Below are 21,010 nucleotides of genomic sequence, written 5' to 3'. Positions count from 1 at the left end.
GGGGAGGGGTCCCCACATCTGCGGTCCCCTCCAAGGTTTCTTATGTTTCCTCGCCCTGATGTGGGATCTGAGCCGAGGACGCCGTTGTGGCTTGTGCAGCCCTTTGAGACACTCGTGATTTAGGGCTATGTAAATAAACATTGATTGATTGATGATGCTCTACCATCTGTGCCAGCAATTTGCTGTGAATGCACAATTTTTTATTTTTTTTTACACTACATGCTCGGGTATTTTTGTTGTTTTTCTTTACGTCTCATGCATATTTTTTTTTCATAGCTTTCAGCCCCCCAAAATAAGCACGTGTCACAACACACGGTCATTTTTCATCTAGCTGTGCAATTTCAGGCGACAGCCGTGGAAAGATGGTCATCGTGGAACTGGTGGTAAAGGAGGCACGCTTTCGCTACATGCAGCCGGCTGTCATGTTTGGGTTTTTTTTTTTCACTCCCGAACTGCAGCAGAGTGCTACGCACACCCCGATGTGGCCAACACACCTAACGCTACATCCTGTCCCCCCCCTTGGGGATGTCTGGGATCCGGGTAAATCCGGGAAAGGCGGTCGCTCTCTCGACTTCGGCGTAAGCTTATTGACATCTAACCTCGCCTCGGTCTTATAGATTTACAACCCGGCTGCCTCCACATGGCATGTGTTGTTGCTGATGTCTACTGGGTGATTGCAGAGATAAAAGTCGGAATGTGTAGGGTGAGACGAGGATTGGTTTGTCGTGACCCCAATACGCAGAGCACAGCGGGAGGCAGAGTGCAGGTAAAAAGGTATTTAATGCTTAAACCAAAAGGCAATGAAGCATAGGGATGGCTATGCAGAGCAAAAGTAAAACTGAACCGGCTACAAAGTAAACGGAAACTGAACGCTGGACGACAGCAAAAACTTACGGCGTCCACAAAGCGCATCCGTACATGACATGACAGTAGACATGGCCGATAATATCGGACTGGCGATATTATCGGCCGATAAATGCTTTAAAATGTAATATCCAAAATTATCGGTATCGGTTTCAAAAAGTAAAATGAATGACTTCTTAAAACGCCGCTGTACGGAGTGGTACACGGACGTAGGGAGAAGTACAGAGCGCAAATAAACATTAAAGGCACTGCCTTTGCGTGCCAGCCCAATCACATAATATCTACGGCTTTTCACACTCACACAAGTGAATGCAAGGCATTATTGGTCAATAGCCATACAGGTCACACTGAGGGTGGCCGTATAAACAACTTTAACACTGTTACAAATATGCGCCACACTGTGAACCCACACAAAACAAGAATGACAAACACATTTCGGGAGAACATACGCACTATAACACAACAGAACAAATACCCAGAACCCCTTGCAGCACTAACTCTTCCGAGACCCTACAATAACATCTACGGCTTTTGAAGCTCAGTGCACAACTGCACACACAACAAGAAGGAGACGATAGCAGAAGAACGAAGAAGAGACATGGCGACGACGAGTAAGAAGAAAAAATACGCTCGCAAGTTCCAAAATTAATGGAAAAAAATCATTTCATTTCATCCAGGACAGCTCGAAGGGGAAGGGGTATGCTGTCTGCACCTCAACCCCCCAACATCCCCCCTTCTCCCAAATTCGGAGGTCTCAAGGTTGGCAAGTATGCACCTGGCTATGCAGAACAAAAATAAAACTGAACTGGCTACAAAGTAAACGGAAACAGAACGCTGGACGACAGCAAAAACTTACGGCGTCCACAAAGCGCACCCGTACATGACATGACAGTCAACAATGTCCACACAAAGGATAGCGACAACTTAAATAGTCTTAGCGCTCAAAGGAAGACATTAAACTGCTACAGGAAAACACCGACAAAACCGGAAGGGCCACCGAAATAGCAGCGCGAGATGAGAAATGAAGCACTACACACAGGAAAACACCAAGGAACTCAAAATAAGGCACGGGGACACGGTGGAGTTTCACTTTTTTAACCTTTTCTGCCGGTGGAACAAAAGTAAAAACTGAACTGGCTACAAAGTATAGTGGAATTTCTGCCCTTTTCACCTTTTCTTTTTTGTTGTTTGATTGATGCATAAGCTGGAAGGAGAAGATTGCTAAGCATGTAAGAGTTGAGCATATGGTCGCCCTGACATTGTACAAGATATCTTCATTGTTTGTTATGGCGAAGGGATCCAAGAATGTTGCAGAGTAAGCGGATTCAAAACAGCTGGCCCTTGAACCACCAAGGAAACATGTAAAGAACCAAGTTAGACCAAGTCTAGGGGCTTTTTCTTCTATTCAATTCAATTCAACCTTGTACCATTTGATTATGGGTAAATAAAACTCTTGTGATAAATTCACTTGTGTTCCTGTTTAAGATTTGGACTTTCTACTACAAAAGTAAACGGAAACAGAACGCTGGACGACAGCAAAAACTTACGGCGTCCAAAAAGCGTATCCTTTCACGACATGACAATCAACAATGTCCACACAAAGGAGGATAGCGACATCTTAACTAGTCTTAGCGCTCAAAAGGAAGACATGAAACTGCTACAGGAAAACACCGACAAAACCGTAAGGGCCAGCGAAATAGCGACGCGAGACGAGAACTAAAGCATTACACACAGGTAAACACCAAGGAACTCAAAATAAGACACGGCGACCCGGTGGAGTTTCATTTTTTTAACCTTTTCGGCCGGTGGAACAAAAGTAAAAACTGAACTGGCTACAAAGTGTAGTGAAATTTCTGCCTTTTTCACCTTTTCTATTTTGTTGTTTGATTGATGCATAAGCTGGAAGGAGAAGTTTGCCAAGCATGTAAGAGTTGAGCATATGGTCGCCCCGACTTTGTACACAGGCCCGGCCCTAACCAATCTGGCGCCCTAGGCAAGATTTTAGGTGGCGCCCCCCCACATCGGCAGTGAAGTGTATATACTCACAAGAAACCGAATAGCTTTGTCTTTGACCTTTTTTTTTTTTACTTACAACTATACCTAATATATAAAGGGGTGGAAAAGTGACTATTACCTGCAGGGCAAACATAGCTAACCAGAAGGCAATAACAATGTAAACAAAAAACAGCTGCTTAAAAGATCTAATACAAATGTCCCTGAAAAATGTAAGGTGGGAGTACTGTAATTACCTAACGTTACATTATTATTTTCCATAACAATTTAGCCCCCTCCACAATATTAACCCGACGTTAAAACAGAACTAGCTATTTATTGATTAGCAATTGCCGAATCATGTGACATTAGCTTAATGCTAAAAAGCCGGGTTACTATCACATTCTGTAACAGACAAATAATTTCATGTTCGGCTCACCTGCTACCTCTGTCTTTTCTCGTTTCTCCTCCTCTTCTTTTCTCTTTTTTCTTCCCTGGGCACCTGACAGTTTTGGCCGTTTTGACATCTTGTGTTGATTTTTTGATGTGGTGACGTCCAAAAAGAGTCATGATATGGGAAGGGAGGGGGCGCACCGTGCGGGGGGAGAGGGGGGGGAGGGGGCGTAATGTTGTAACAAATAATATTTCTATTAAATAGGCTTTACTTTGCATTTTAATTAACGTGGGATTATTTTTTGTATTTAGAAATAATAGTACCAACTTTTTTCTTTTTCTTTTTTTCTCTCCAACATTTGTGGCACTGGCGTGGCGCCCCCTGATGGACGGCGCCCTTAGCATTTGCCTATACGGCCTATGCCACGGGCCGGCCCTGATTGTACAAGATATCTTCATTGTTTGTTATGGCGAAGGGATCCAAGAATGTTGCAAAGTAAGCGGATTCAAAACAGCTGGTCCTTGAACCACCAAGGAAACATGTAAATAACCAAGTTAGACCAAGTCTAGGGGCTTTTTCTTCTATTCAATTCAATTCAATCCAACCTTTTACCATTTGATTATGGGTAAATAAAACTCTTGTGATAAATTCACTTTTGGTCCTGTTTAAGATTTGGACTTTCTACTACAAAAGTAAACGGAAACAGAACGCTGGACGACAGCAAAAACTTACGGCGTCCAAAAAGCGCATCCCGTACACGACATGACAGTCAACAATGTCCACACAAAGGAGGATAGCGACAACTTAACTAGTCTTAGCGCTCAAAAGGAAGACATGGAACTGCTACAGGAAAACACCGACAAAACCGTAAGGGCCACCGAAATAGCGACGCGAGACGAGAACTGAAGCACTACACACAGGAAAACACCAAGGAACTCAAAATAAGGCACGGCGACACGGTGGAGTTTCAGTTTTTTAACCTTTTCTGCCGGTGGAACAAAAGTAAAAACTGAACTGGCTCCAAAGTGTAGTGGAATTTCTGCCCTTTTCACCTTTTCTATTTTGTTGTTCGATTGATGCATAAGCTAGAAGGAGAAGATTGCTAAGCATGTAAGAGTTGAGCATATGGTCGCCCTGACATTGTACAAGATATCTTGATTGTTATGGCGAAGGGATCCAAGAATGTTGCAGAGTAAGCAGATTCAAAACAGCTGGCCCTTGAACCACCAAGGAAACATGCAAATAACCAAGTTAGACCAAGTCTAGGGGCTTTTTCTTCTATTCAATTCAATTCAATCCAACCTTGTACCATTTGATTATGGGTAAATAAAACTCTTGTGATAAATTCCTGTTTAAGATTTGGACTTTCTACTACAAAAGTAAACGGAAACAGAACGCTGGACGACAGCAAAAACTTACGGCGTCCAAAAAGCGCATCCCGTACACGATATGACAGTCAACAATGTCCACACAAAGGAGGATAGCGACAACTTAACTAGTCTTCAAAGGAAGACATGAAACTGCTACAGGAAAACACCGACAAAACCGGAAGGGCCAAAATACCAATCAATCCAAGACGAGAACTAAAACACTACACAATGGAAAACACCGAGGAAGTCAAAATAAGGCACGACGACCCGGGGGAATTTCATATTTTTTAACCTTTTCTGCCGTATTTTTTAATGAAAAAAAAATGTGCCTTGGCTTAAAAAAAATGGGACACTGCGAACAAGTTCCCTGGGACACTTTTTATGAATCATCGCACTCCGGATGATCTCCGAGCTTCTGCTAATTTAGCAAAAGTCCCACTCGACGCTCAGTGGACGCAGACACGCCCGGGAAGGTTTTTTTTTCATTCCGTGGGAAGCCATGTGCAGCGTGTTCCAAGCATCCGGGGTGATGCGGTCCACAGCAACCCCCGGAGGACTACCCAGACCATAAGACACTCGCATCCATTGTGACGACTCCATGTCACAAGCCTGAAGCCTCATGTGAATCCAAACAGTAAACGCACACATCTGTAATCATAAGCATGCATAAACCATGCGCCATGGAAGTGCCTGCAGGGCTCCCTCTGCACTTACCGAAAGTAACTCTAATGAAGAGTTGATGCTCAGGGTTCATTTATTCCAAAATTCCCTCCAAGATGATGGTGGTTCCAAAAAAAATTAAAATAAATAAAAATAAAAGGCAGTTTATTGAAGCAAATCTGAAAGATCCAAAAGTGTCACCTGCTGTGTCAATTATGTTGTTTTTTTTGGATGAGGATTAAAACAATCCCCCTCTAAAAAAGGAGCGTTGCGCCCGGTGATGCGTTCAAGGACCAATGCGCATGAGGTTCGGTTTGGTATTTCCAATAAATCCCACGCGTGTGCAAGGATCGCAGTGCAGGGAAGAGACGCAGAGACAGGAAAAAAGATGGTACGGGGGAAAAAAAAAACAAGTCTATGAAGCTCCTCTAACTTCCCGTCGCCGGGTGCGCAACGTACGACGATGGAATCCCGCCCAAGGTTTTTTGGGTGACACCGTGGGTTGTGTGTTTTTTTTTTTTCTTTTTTTTTTTTTTCTTCTCCTTCTCCTTCACTCGTCTTCTTCTCGCTCTTACGCGTGGCCGTGCACGCATTGACTTCGCATCCGTGCACCATCAAACGAGGAGGCTGCAGAAGAAGAAGAAGAAGAAGAAGACGATGGAGGTGATGAAGACCCGCCGTCCCCGGGAGAAGAGAGGAGAGCAATGCGCCACATGAACACCTGCGAAAAAATGAGAGAGGCTGCTGTCACGCCATGATGTCTGGAGGGGGAGGAGGAGGAGGAGGAGGAGGATGAGGGGGAGGTGGGAGAGGGGGGGTAGGTGGACACAGACTCGAGGACTCTGTTCGTGCACGGTGCAGCAGTGCACCAAAGTGATACAAATGTTGATTGCATTTACAAAAAAAAAAAAAAAAAACACCTATAAAGGATGCAGGAAAAAAAATAAAAAATCTGTTCGAAAATCATGGAAATAGCAAAATATGTATTAATTATAGAGGGATTGATTTAAATAGAGATGTCCGATAATATCGGGCGATAAATGCTTTAAAATGTAAAAAATTATAGGTATTGTCAAGTCTTTTGATCATGTTTTGTTTTGGTTTTTGGACTCTTTTTAGTTCCTGGTTGTGCACTCCTGCTTGTTTTGTTTCCGTGACAACTTATTAGTTTCACCTGTTCACGTTTTTGGACTCGTTAATCATGATCACTACTATTTAAGCCTGTCACTTTCAGTTAGTCTGGCTGGCGACATTGACTTCTGCTAACTCTGATACCGCTGTCATTATCATGCCCTGTTTATGCTTCATGCTATAGTGATGGGTCCGGCAACACCGATGCATCGGCGCATGCGTCGAGCTCATAGAGCGAAACCCTGTGTCGGTGCGCGTACCGCTTTTAGAAAGTCACGTGACCGATCATGAGCTGTTTTGGTCACGTGACCGATACGCGAACTGTGTCGCACTGACGGCTCCTCTGTGCCCTGTGAGCGGGTCTTTTCTACAGCCGGAGAAATAATAACTAAGAAGAGACGACTGAAGTGTTGATAACAACCAAACTTAACCCCCCCTCTCTATATCCCACACCCCGGATTGTAAATAATGTAAATAATTCACTTGTGTGATGACTGTATTATGATGTTAGTATATATCTGTATCATTAATCAATTTAAGTGGACCCCGACTTAAACAAGTTGAAAAACTTAATGGGGTGTTACCATTTAGTGGTCAATTGTACGGAATATGTACTTCACTGTGCAATCTACTAATAAAAGTCTCAATCAATCAATGAAAGAAATCGTCTAAAATTGAATACGTTGGAAAAACTGTTTTTTTTTTAATAAAAATGTGTAAAAAATTAATTTAAAAAAATCCCAGTCCACAAGCATCCTCATTCACAACACATTCTTTTAGATTTCCATGTTATTATACATGTTCACATTTTTTATTGACTGTATCTAAAAAAAGATAAAAATATATTTTTATTTAAATGAAGATATGAAATAATCCTAAATGAAATACAATGACTTGGTTTATATTATTGTATATACTAGGTCATAAAATCAGTGTCAGTTGAGTCGGTCCATAGGTTGCCTGTAGGGATTTTTAATGTCCAGCAGATGTCAGTATTTAGTGACACAGTATCGATACAGTATCAATACAGTTTTGCAATGTGTCGAAACACTTCATGACGCCTCATCAACCTATCACTACTTCATGCCATGCCACGTATGTGTTTAGTTTTTCACCTCACAGTAAGTGTTTTCGTTTTCATGTCCATAGCTTTTGCCCAAGTGCTAGTTTATTGTTTTGTTCATAGCCAAGTTTTATCTCCGCCTTGTGCGTGCCTTTAGTTTGGACCTTTTGTTAGTGTTAAAATAAAATGATGTATTTACCTTCACGCCACGTCCGCTCCGATTCCTTTGCATCCCGGGAAAACAAACCATCCCATAGTCCACGTCCTGACAGGTATCGGTTTCAAAATGATCGGTATCGGTTTCAAAAAGTAAAATGTATAACTTTTTAAACGTAGGGAGAAGTACAGAGCGCCAATTAACTTTAAAGGCACTGCCTTTGTATGCCGGCCCAATTACATAATATTTACGGCTTTTCACACACACAAGTGAATGCACGCATACTTGGTCAATAGCCATACAGGTCACACTGAGGGTGGCCGTATAAACAACTTTAACACTGTTACAAATATGCGCCACACTGTCAAACAAGAATGACAAACACATTTCGGGAGAACATCCGCACCGTAACACAACATAAACACGACAGGACAAATACCCAGAACCCCTTGCAGCACTAACTCTTCCGGGACGCTACAATATACACCCCCCGCTACTCTCACCCCACCTTAACCCCACCCACCCCAACCCCGCCCACCTCAACCTCCTCATGCTCTCTCAGGGAGCGCATGTCCCAAATTCCAACCTGCTGTTTTGAGGCATGTTAAAAAAAATAATGCACTTTGTGACTTCAATAATAAATATGGCAGTGCCATGTTGGCATTTTTTTTCCATAACTTGAGTTGATTTATTTTGGAAAACCTTGTTACATTGTTTAATGCATCCAGCGGGGCATCACAACAAAATTAGGCATTGATTCCACGACTGTATATATCGGTATCGGTAGATATCGGAATCGGTAATTAAGAGTTGGACAATATCGGATATCGGCAAAAAAGCCATTATCGAAAATCTCTAGATTTAACATTCTTAAAATTGCAAAAAATAAGTGAAGTAATTTTAAATATTGTATATTGTATAATATTGTTATATAGCAGGGGTCCCCAACATAGGCGCCGATCTACATTTCTGCCAGTGGGTGCTCGTTGTGTGTGTAAAAGTGTTGTCCTGGTACCAATATGTCGGTAACGGTAACGGTACCAAAAGGAATTTCGGTACTTTTCTAAATAAAGGGGACCGCAAATAATGTCATTATTGGCTTTATTTTAACAAAAAAATATCACAGTGCATTAAATTAATTGTTTGTTTCTTATTGCAAGTTTATCCTTAAATAAAATAGAGAACATACAAGACAACTATGGACTGGACTCTCACAATGTTATGTTAGATCCACTATGGACGGGACTCTCACACTATTATGTTAGATCCACTATGGACTGGACTCTCACAATATTATGTTAGATCCACTATGGACTGGACTCTCACAATGTTATGTTAGATCCACTATGGACTGCACTCTCACAATGTTATGTTAGATCCACTATGGATGGGACTCTCACACTATTATGTTAGATCCACTATGGACTGGACTCTCACTATTATGTTGGATCCACTATGGACTGGACTCTCACAATCTTATGTTAGATCCACTATGGACTGGACTCTCACTATTATGTTAGATCCACTATGGACTGGACTCTCACAATATTAGGTTAGATCCACTATGGACTGGACTCTCACTATTATGTTAGATCCACTATGGACTGGACTCTCACTATTATATTAGATCCACTATGGACTGGACTCTCACACTATTATGTTAGATCCACTATGGACTGGACTCTCACAATATTATGCTAGATCCACTATACACTTCACTCTCACAATATTATGCTAGATCCACTATGGACTGGACTCTCACAATATTATGTTAGATCCACTATGGACTGGACTCTCACAATAGTATGGTAGATCCACTATGGACTGGACTCTCACACTATTATGCTAGATCCACTATGGACTGGACTCCCACAATATTATGCTAGATCCACTATGGACTGGACTCCCACAATTTTATGCTAGATCCACTATGGACTGGACTCTCACACTATTATGTTAGATCCACTATGGACTGGACTCTCACACTATTATGTTAGATCCACTATGGACTGGACTCTCACACTATTTTGTTAGATCCACTATGGACTGGACTCTCACACTATTATGTTAGATCCACTATGGACTGGACTCTCACACTATTATGGTAGATCCACTATGGACTGGACTCTCACAATATTATGCTAGATCCACTATGGACTGGACTCTCACATTATTATGTTAGATCCACTATGGACTGGACTCTCACAATATTATGTTAGATCCACTATGGTCTGGACTCCCACAATATTATGCTAGATCCACTATGGACTGGACTCTCACAATATTATGTTAGATCCACTATGGACTGGACTCTCACAATATTATGCTAAATCCACTATGGACTGGACTCTCACTATTATGTTGGATCCACTATGAACTGGACTCTCACTATTATGTTAGATCCACTATGGTCTGGACTCTCACAATATTACGTTAGATCCACTATGGACTGGACTCTCACAATATTATGTTAGATCCACTATGGACTGGACTCCCACAATATTTTGCTAGATCCACTATGGACTGGACTCCCACTATTATGTTAGATCCACTATGGACTGGACTCCCACTATTATGTTAGATCCACCATGGACTGGACTCCCACTATTATGTTAGATCCACTATGGACTGGACTCTCACACTATTATGTTAGATCCACTATGGACTAGACTCTCACAATATTATGTTAGATCCACTATGGACAGGATTTTCACACTATTATGCTAGATCCACTATGGTCTGGACTCCCACAATATTATGTTAGATCCACTATGGACTGGACTCTCACACTATTATGTTAGATCCACTATGGACTGGACTCCCACAATATTTTGCTAGATCCACTATGGACTGGACTCTCACTATTATGTTAGATCTACTATGGACTGGACTCCCACTATTATGTCAGATCCACTATGGACTGGACTCTCACACTATTATGTTAGATCCACTATGGACTGGACTCTCACACTATTATGTTAGATCCACTATGGACTGAACTCTCACAATATTATGCTAGATCCACTATGGACTGGACTCTCACAATATTATGTTAGATCCACTATGGACTGGACTCTCACTATTATGTTGGATCCACTATGAACTGGACTCTCACTATTATGTTAGATCCAATATGGACTGGACTCTCACAATATTATGTTAGATCCACTATGGACTGGACTCTCACACTATTATGTTAGATCCACTATGGACTGGACTCTCACAATTTTATGTTAGATCCAGTATGGACTGGACTCCCACAATATTTGCTAGATCCACTATAAACTGGACTCTCACAAGTGCAATTAAGGACAAATAGTGGAAAATTAATGATTAATGTACTTGTTCATTTACTGTTAATATCTGCTTACTTTCTCTTTTAACATGTTCTATCTACACTTCTGTTAAAATGTAATAATCACTTATTCTTCTGTTGTTTTGATACTTTACATTAGTTTTGGATGATACCACAAATTTGGGTATGAATCCGATACCAAGTAGCTACAGGATCATACATTGGTCATATTTAAAGTCATCATGTGTCCAGGGACATATTTCCTGAGTTTATAAACACATTTTCAGTCGATCCATACACAGCATAGAACAGTTTACATTTCCTTTGTAATGCAAGTTCGTCAAATTAGGCATAATTAACATAATAGTGTACACAGTTGGATTCATACGCCAATTGAGCTGCGTTCGAACCTGAAGCCGTGCATTTGAACAATTGTATTGTTGATAGTAGAGGTAATTATTGTTATTATTCATTATCAATAATGCTATTTCTATTGGTATTTGTTTTGCTCCATTTGTAGTGTAATAATGCTCATTGTCATTTCTCTATTATTATTTATTTCACTAACTGCTTCTCTGCAGTCACTTGTACCATCATATTTGTACATATCCTATTTGCTGATGTTGCTCTATTGTTGTTGTTGTTGTTATTGTTGTGTTTGCTGTTGTCTCTCTGTCTTATCCCACAATTCCCCCCTCAGTCTTCCTTTTTTGCTCTCTTTCTATCCCCTCCTGCTCCGGCCCGGCTGCACCAAATGATAATATAAATACATTTAAATAAAGTCAAATACAAATAAGGCAACAAGAGAAGTATCCTACACTTCTCTTTTGTAAAGTAAATGCGTACAGGTGATATGGGCATCTACATCAACTGTATGATTTCCCTGAGAAGCTGGACAGGACCAAAAAAACAACAACAAAAAAACAAACCCAAAGCCGTTTTGAGGCGAATCTGCCACAAGAGGTTATCCGTCACACAAGTGTAAAAAGAACTTAAGTGCTTAATGTAAAAGGCAATACAATAAAACTGACAGGCGTGTTACTCACAGTTTGGGTTTTTCTCTGTGTTTGTGTTTATTTCCTGTCAGCGCTCTTATTTTGGTTCCAGTTCCTGCACGTCTCCCTGAGCGCTCGTTTCCCCTCACCTGTCCCTGATCCGCAGCCTGGCACACCTAGTTGCAGTTGCCAATCAGGCTACTATTTATACCTGCCTCGCCCTTCAGTCAGGGCTCGATGATTGTATTCTGTTGCCTGTTTTCTATCTCCCGCTATCCTGGTTCCTGTTGGCTGTATCCCGCATACCCGTTTCTTGTCTCCTGGTTCCTGTTTTCCCTGCATTTGACATTAAAGTCATTGTGGAGGGAGATGGCGCTGCCTGCAGGAGCAAAGGTCACCGCCTCTGTCTATGGAGGACAGAGCACCATCAGACGGGGGTGTGGCAGTGCTGATGGCGAGACACAGCTGGCAGGTGATTCGATTTCACAGGTGGTACGTGTTAATCTAATCATCTGTTGTCTTTAACAGTAAGCGGCCGGGAGCAGGAGGGAAGAGAGGATACGGACGTGACTGAAAAGTCCCGTTCTGCGGTAGAAAGACTTGGAGAAATCTATGCACATTAAAAACTTTGTTCAACTTTGCACGCCTGGCTCCTGTGAAGTGTCTGTCAGTGGGACCGCTAGGAAGCGACTTCCACAGTCATGTTTTCCTGCGCCACCCCTGCCATCTTTGCATCTTGGGGTTCAAGATCGACAGCAGTCCCTGATAAAAACATTGACTGATGGGTGAATGACGTGGTATTTAACTCACAAGTGCAAAAAGAAAGTTAACCACAAATGTAAGGTAATCAAAGAACAGTCTATCCCTTCAAGTTTCAGCTTTTCAACCACACTCCCCCCGGAACCCAAGCCAGCTAATCCGGCTGCAGCAAGCAGCGGCAATCAATCGCCGGCAATCAACACACCTGAAGCTGATGATGAGACCTGCCTTCATAAGCCGACACAACCTGATATCCCGGGCCAGAACGTAGCCATCTGTTCCAGTACAGTAAGCCGAAAATCTAGCTCTATGCACACTTGCTTTCTCTGTGCCCCCCCCTTGTCGTGATCAGTTGTCTCGTGTTCCTCCTTGTCGCCTCTCTGCAGCCCGCCTTCGTTAGCACGTCACGAGAAGTGTGCCTCGTCTCCCCGCGTTCCCTCTGGTTCCACTGGCTGCATCTTGGGTCTCGACTTCCCGCCTGGATACGGACATTGACGCCTCGCTATAGCCCCCGACTTTCCTGCCTGTCTCACGTCTCTCGTCCGAGCTTGTCTTGACCCCCCCATGGACTTCCGCACCTATCGACTTTTGACAAGTACAAGAAAGTTTGATCATAATACGCCTATACTGGCTCACCTCCACTGGCTTCCTGTGCACTTAAGATGTGACTTTAAGGTTTTACTACTTACGTATAAAATACTACACGGTCTAGCTCCATCCTATCTTGCCGATTGTATTGTACCATATGTCCCGGCAAGAAATCTGCGTTCAAAGAACTCGGGCTTATTAGTGATTCCCAGAGCCCAAAAAAAGTCTGCGGGCTATAGAGCGTTTTCTATTCGGGCTCCAGTACTATGGAATGCCCTCCCGGTAACAGTTAGAGATGCTACCTCAGTAGAAGTATTTAAGTCCCATCTTAAAACTCATTTGTATACTCTAGCCTTTAAATAGAGCCCTTTTTAGACCAGTTGATCTGCCATTTCTTTTCTTTTCTGCTCTGCCCCCCTCTCCCTTGTGAATGGGCGCACAGGTCCGGTGGCCATGGATGAAGTGCTGGCTATCCAGAGTCGGGACCATGGGTGGACTACTCGCCTGTGCATCGGTTGGGGACATCTCTGCACTGCTGACCTGTCTCCGCTTGGGATGGTCTCCAGCTGGCGTCACTATGGACTGGACTCTCACTATTATATTCGATCCACTATGGACTGGACTTTCACAATATTATGCTAGACCCACTCGACGTCCATTGCACCGGTCTCCCCTAAAGGGGGGTGTCACCCACATTTGCGGTCATCTCCAAGGTTTCTCATTGTCATCCCACTGGGTTGAGTTTTTCCTTGCCCTGATGTGGGATCTGAACTGAGGATGTCGTTGTGGCTTGTGCAGCCCTTTGAGACACTTGTGATTTAGGGCTATATAAATAAACATTGATTGATTGATTGATCGCTCAACACCCCCGGTAACACACAACAGTTTATCCTACACACACATTTTGGATTATTTACACACTCCATTAGCTAAATCGACGTCCCTCCTGTCTGTGTCGTCACCTCCTCCTGTACAACATAACAGTTTGGGTTGCTCAACATCAGGACCTAACGTTGTTTTAAAGTCTTGTGCCTGCTGGGTTACAAGACTTGGGAGGAGTTTTTCCTTATTTTTCCCCAAGGAAGTAACATTTTGAGGCACTACAGAGAAGGGATGGGTGTTTGTGATGCACACTGTGATATTAAGGGATGGGCTTCAAGGTCCCAACACCATTGGATCCAATACTAGCCGGGGATGAAGGGAGCAGCTGACGGGGATTTTGGATTTTTATTCCATAACAAAGTCCCGTCTTTCTTCCTGTTGCATCCTGAAAGGCCACAATAATAAAGCTGACCACCCACATCTTTTAAAGCATCGCCTCATGCGTCGCTTTGCTTTGGGGCCGAGCGCTTATGCTCCTCTTGGCCCCGATCAATGGAAAGTGGATATTCAGTGAGCGGCAGAGTAGACATGAATATCCACCCACTGGAAGAATAACAACAACAAACGCAAGCGTGTATAATCCTTTTTTTGGGGAGATTTGCGGAAGAAAAGAATGCGGCAGCTGCTCCATCACACAGCGCGGAGCTGCTGGTAAAATGCCTCAAAGAAGGAGATAACATGTTTTAAAAGTGACAATGGAAAAAGCCTTGCTTCTTAGATCGTCGGACACATCATAAGGTACAACCAGTGTTTGGCAGTAGCTGGTTACATGTAGCTTAACTACATTTTCCCAGTAGCTTCGCTACTTTTTAAGAAAGTAGCGATTTCCGTAGCTTTTGCTATTTTTGGACCCATGTAGCGGGTAGCTTAACGACAAAGCTAGAAACTACAAAAGAAGAGAAAGAGAGAAATGGACTCAAACTTGTTTTCATTGAGGGCCACGTTGCAGTTTTGGCTGCCCTCAGAGGGCCGGCCACTTGTAACATTAATAAAAGAAACCTTCATGAATAATGATTAGCCGCATTATATTGTCACACTATTACCTATGCATTTGATTAGTAAATGTATATTTTTCTTACACTATAAAACAAATCTGTGGAATTTGCGGTCAAAACGTGGACTTTGGAGCAGCTTACTGCGAGGCTTTCGCAGATCGCTGCGATGAATGTTTTCCCGTGGTACAAATCGACTTGACTGGACAAGGCTTGCAGGTAAATACATGATTTAATTATCTATCAAAAGAACAAACAAAAGGCCCGCACAAGGCGGAGATACATAAAATACATAAAACCCTTAAACACACCTCCATTAAGGTTTTATATGCATGATGTAAGTATATATGTAATGTAGTAATATGCACATGTACAAACCCCGTTTCCATATGAGTTGGGAAATTGTGTTAGATGTAAATATAAACGGAATACAATGATTTGCAAATCATTTTCAACCCATATTCAGTTGAATATGCTCAGAGGTGGGTAGTAACGCGCTACATTTACTCCGTTACATCTACTTGAGTAACTTTTGGGATAAATTGTACTTCTAAGAGTAGTTTTAATGCAACTTACTTTTACTTTTACTTGAGTATATTTATAGAGAAGAAACGCTACTTTTACTCCGCTACTTTTATCTACATTCAGCTCGCTACTCGCTACTAATTTTTATCGATCTGTTAATGCACGCTTTGTTTGTTTTGGTCTGTCAGACAGACCTTCAAAGTGCCTGCCTTACTGGTGACGTTTCACTCCGTTCCACCAATAAAATGCAGTCACTAGTGACGTTTGACTCCGTTCCACCAATCAGATGCAGTCACTGGTGACGTTGGACCAATCAAACAGAGCCAGGCGGTCACATGACCTGACTTAAACAAGTTGAAAAACTTATTGGGGTGTTACCATTTAGTGGTCAATTGTACGGAATATGTACTGTACTGTGCAATCTACTAATACAAGTTTCAATCAATCAATCAAAAGTGTGAAGGAAAAAATACACTTTTTTATTTCAAACGTACATCCCGTCACAAGCCTAAAGACTGACTGCACAGTTCCTGTCTTCACAATAAAAGTGCCGCTCCATCGCGCCTGCGCTTTCAAAATAAGAGTCTCCGAAAGCCAGCGCAAACAAGCTAGCAAGCTACGGAATTTGCCGCCAATGTATTTCTTGTAAAGTGTGTGAAAACGAATATGGAAGCTGGACAAATAAGATACCAAAAACCAACCACTTTCATGTGGTATTAGACAGAAAGGAGGAACTTTTTTTCTCCTGCATTTGAAAACGTGGACGTTAAGCACTGCTGTCAGGATTACAATCAATGCAAGTCATCAGAATCAGGTAATACACCAACTTATATTCTTGTCTTCATGAAAGAAAGGAATCTATATGTGTTAAACATGCATGTATATTCATTAAAACACCTTTAACATGTAAACAAAAACGGCAAAATAAATAAATATAAATGATATACTGTATATATCAATGTATATATATATATGTATATATACATATATATATATATATATATATATATATATATATATATATATATATATATATATATATATATATATATATATATATATGATATGTGTGTGTATGTTACTCATCAGTTACTCAGTACTTGAGTAGTTTTTTCACAACATACTTTTTACTTTTACTCAAGTAAATATTTGGGTGACTACTCATTACTTTTACTTGAGTAATACATCTCTAAAGTAACAGTACTCTTACTTGAGTACAATTTCTGGCTACTCTACCCACCTCTGAATATGCTACAAAGACAACATATTTGATGTTCAAACTGATAAACATTTTTTTTTGCAAATAATCATTAACTTTAGAATTTGATGCCAGCAACACGTGACAAAGAAGTTGGGAAAGGTGGCAATAAATACTGATAAAGTTGAGGAATGCTCATCAAACACTTATTTCAGAAACCCACTTTCAGTAACTACAGTTGGTCGCTACATCTGTAAGTGCAAGTTAAAACTCTCCTATGCAAGGCGAAAACAGTTTATCAACAACACCCAGAAACGCCGTCGGCTTTGCTGGGCCTGGGCTGATCTAAGATGGACTGATACAAAGTGGAAAAGTGTTCTGAGATCTGACGAGTCCACATTTCAAATTGTTTTTGGAAACTGTGGACGTCGTGTCCTCCGGACCAAAGAGGAAAAGAACCATCCGGATTGTTATAGGCGCAAAGTTGAAAAGCCAGCATCTGTGATGGTATGGGGATGTATTAGTGCCCAAGATATGGGTAACTTACACATCTGTGAAGGCGCCATTAATGCTGAAAGGTACATACAGGTTTTGGAGCAACATATGTTGCCATCCAAGCAACGTGACCATGGACGCCCCTGCTTATTTCAGCAAGACAATGCCAAGCCACGTGTTACATCAACGTGGCTTCATAGTAAAAGAGGGCGGGTACTAGACTGGCCTGCCTGTAGTCCAGACCTGTCTCCCATTGAAAATGTGTGGTGCATTATGAAGCCTAAAATACCACAACGGAGACCCCCGGACTGTTGAACAACTTAAGCTGTACATCAAGCAAGAATGGGAAAGAATTCCACCTGAGAAGCTTAAAAAATGTGTCTCCTCAGTTCCCAAATGTTTACTGAGTGTTGTTGAAAGGAAAGGCCATGTAACACAGTGGTGAACATGCCCTTTCCCAATTACTTTGTCACATGTTGCAGCCATGAAATTCTAAGTTAATTATTATTTGCAAAAAAAAAAGTTTATGAGTTTGAACATCAAATATGTTGTCTTTGTAGTGCATTCAATTGAATATGCGTTGAAAAGGATTTGCAAATCATTGTATTCCGTTTATATTTACATCCAACACAGTTTCCCAACTCATATGGAAACGGGGTTTGTATGATAAGATGTAATATTTACATATTTTGCCGACTGATAGAATTTTGTTATATTCCCGTTTGGATGAAGTACGACTCATAATCCTCACGAAGAAAAGGGAGGTGGAGCCAAGCGTATTTTCGTTTCCTTCTCGCCATTACCGGGCCTAAATTGGCTGTCAAAATGTACCAAGTTGTTGGAATTCGCCTTAGCTTTCTACTAATAAGGTGAGATGCATGATCTACAATAAACTTCCAGGGAGCAGGGAAGCGAGGAAACAGCCGTCCACTCGATGATGTAAACGTAGCAGCATAAACTGAACATGTTGCCGCTATAAAAAGTTTGTCTGTGTTAGCGCTTATAATACCAATACTTTGTTAATATTCAAGTCACAAAATGTAAATAGAGCATCGTTGGCGCTTTTTGGATGGTTGTTTATTAGGTTTCATGGGTGGAATAGAGGACCTCCCTGTAAGCTGACTTGTATTTATTTGAAGAGAGAAGTGAGTACTATTTCTTTCATCAATGCTGTGCAACTACTATCAAAGTTTTTCGACCGAGCGCATCAAGGTAATGCAAAGTGGGGCTGTCATCTATTTTAGATTCATTCGTCCTTACAAAATGTTCCTGATTTACCTGGAATGAAATGATCCCGAACAAACACAAAGTTGTTCATAGCACGTCACATCTAATCAGGTGATTGCAGCGATCCACGCTCGCCTCCGCCGTTCACTCTTCTTGTCAGCCACTTCACTATATCCGGAGAAAAAAGCCTGGGAAATGCAATAAAAGCCAGTAAAACCTCTCCCGCCTCGACTGTGGCAGTGGACAATCGCACACGTCGTCCGCAATATCAGTATCACTCGATGAATGGTCAGCGACAATGAGCGTGTTTACAAACAAAACCTACCAATATGGCCACCTGCAATGCATTGTGGGAAATGGCCTCTATTGACAGTATAACAGTATAAACACAATGTCTAAGCTAGTTCCTTTCATTGTTTATTCAAAACCAAGTCAATAAAGTCATTTCTCATCAAATCACGCTTCAAAAATTGCGGCTTTACCACATTTTTGAGGGGGTATTTTTTTAAAGATTATTCTACAACATTATTGCCCTAAATAAGCATTTCCTCGCAAAAAAATAATTGCCAATTGAACTAAAAAGATCAATGATACAGTAGCATACGTGCCAACCCTCCCGGATTTTCCGGGAGACTCCCGAAAAATCTCCCGGGACAAATTTTCTCTCGAAAATCTCCCGAAATTCAGGCGGAGCTGGAGGCCACGCCCCCTCCAGCTCCATGAGTGACGTGTCGACAGCATGTTCTCACGTCCGCTTTCCCACAATATAAACAGCGTGCCTGCCCAATCACGTTATAACTGTAGAATGATCGAGGGCAAGTTCTTGGTTTCTTATGTGGGTTTATTGTTAGGCAGTTTCATTAACGTCCTCCCAGCGCGGCAACAACACACAACAACAGCAGTCATGTTTTCGTCTACCGTAAAGCAGTTTGTCTGCCGTAAACAGCAATGTTGTGACACTCTTAAACAGGACAATACTGCCATCTACTGTACATGCATATGTGACAATAACATCTACGGCTTTTAGAGAGTGCAGTGCACAACTGCGCACACAACAAGGAGACGAAGCAGAAGAACGAGGAAGATACAGCCATGGCGACGCCGACGACGAGTAAGATGAAGAAATAGCTTATAAGTTCCAAGCCGCAGCTGCGATTGGACCTGGATAGCCTCCGGGAAGAAGTAGTGGACTACCAAGTGCTTGGCAGTGAAGATCTTCCTCAGGAAGCAAAGATTGACCGGTTTTGGGCCATGCAAAGGAGAGATGGAAGATTCCAGACTCTAGTGCATTTGTTGAAAGCACTTTTGTGCGTGCCACACAGCAATGCATCATCAGAAAGGGTGTTCAGCATGGTTAGAAAAACAGTGACAGAGATTAGAACAAGGATGGACAATTCAACCCTTAACTCAACAATGAGTAGATGAGTGTTATGTGTGTGTATATGTGTAAATAAATAAACACTGCAATTCAAGTATTTCTTTTATTTATATATATATATATATATATAAATATAATAAAATAAATATATATATAGCTAGAATTCACTGAAAGGCAAGTATTTCTTATATATATATATATATATATATATATATATATATATATATATATATATATATATATATGAAATACTTGACTTGGTGAATTCTAGCTGTAAATATACTCCTCCCCTCTTAACCACGCCTCCCGAAATCGGAGGTCTCAAGGTTGGCAAGCATGTACAGTAGGGTTGTACGGTATACCAGTAGTGGTATGGTACCGCGATACTAATGAATCATATTCGGTACTATACCGCCTCTAAAAAGTATATTTTTTCGTAAAAAAAAAAAAAATTATATTATGTTTATAAACTCAGGAAATACGTCCCTGGACACACGAGGACTTTGACTATGACCAATGTATGATCCTGTAACTACTTGGTATCGGATAGATCCCTACATTTGTGGTATCATCCAAAACTAATGTAAAGTATCAAACAACAGAAGAATAAGTGATTATTACATTTTAACAGAAGTGTAGATAGAACATGTTGAAACAGAAAGTAAGCAGATATTAACAGTAAATGAACAAGTAGATTAATAATTCATTTTCTACCACTTGTCCTAAATAATGTTGACAAAATAATAGGTAGATAAATGACACAATATGTTACTGCATATGTCAGCAGACTTATTAGGAGCCTTTTGTTTGTTTACTTACTAATAAAAGACACGTTGTCTTGTATGTTCACTATTTTTTTTAAGGACAAACTTGCAATAAGAAACATATGTTTAATGTACCGTAAGATTTTTGGTTAAATTAAGCCAATAATGCAATTTTTTGTGGTTCCCTTTATTTAGAAAAGTATCAAAAAGTACCAAAAAGTATCTGTAGAGGATGCCCTCTTATACTAGTGCCAGTCTTTTACTTTCCAGCAAAATGTTTA

At 41.3% G+C, this 21,010-nt stretch overlaps 1 protein-coding gene across 1 annotated transcript in view; it reads right to left on the bottom strand.

Annotated features, from left to right (window-relative positions):
* lrfn1 (leucine rich repeat and fibronectin type III domain containing 1) overlaps nt 1–6,034 on the bottom strand; it is a 706,779-nt gene extending 700,745 nt beyond the window's left edge. The window contains exon 1 of the mRNA XM_061973170.1: nt 5,335–6,034. The gene's annotated coding sequence lies outside the window, so the exon portion shown is untranslated. The remainder of the gene's footprint in view (nt 1–5,334) is intronic.
* Between the last annotated feature and the right edge of the window lie 14,976 nt (nt 6,035–21,010).

Source organism: Nerophis lumbriciformis, linkage group LG17, assembly GCF_033978685.3.
Source record: "Nerophis lumbriciformis linkage group LG17, RoL_Nlum_v2.1, whole genome shotgun sequence".
Classification (NCBI taxonomy): domain Eukaryota; kingdom Metazoa; phylum Chordata; class Actinopteri; order Syngnathiformes; family Syngnathidae; genus Nerophis; species Nerophis lumbriciformis.
Note: the sequence above shows the minus strand (reverse complement) of the source record. Positions and strands in the feature narration are given on the sequence as shown.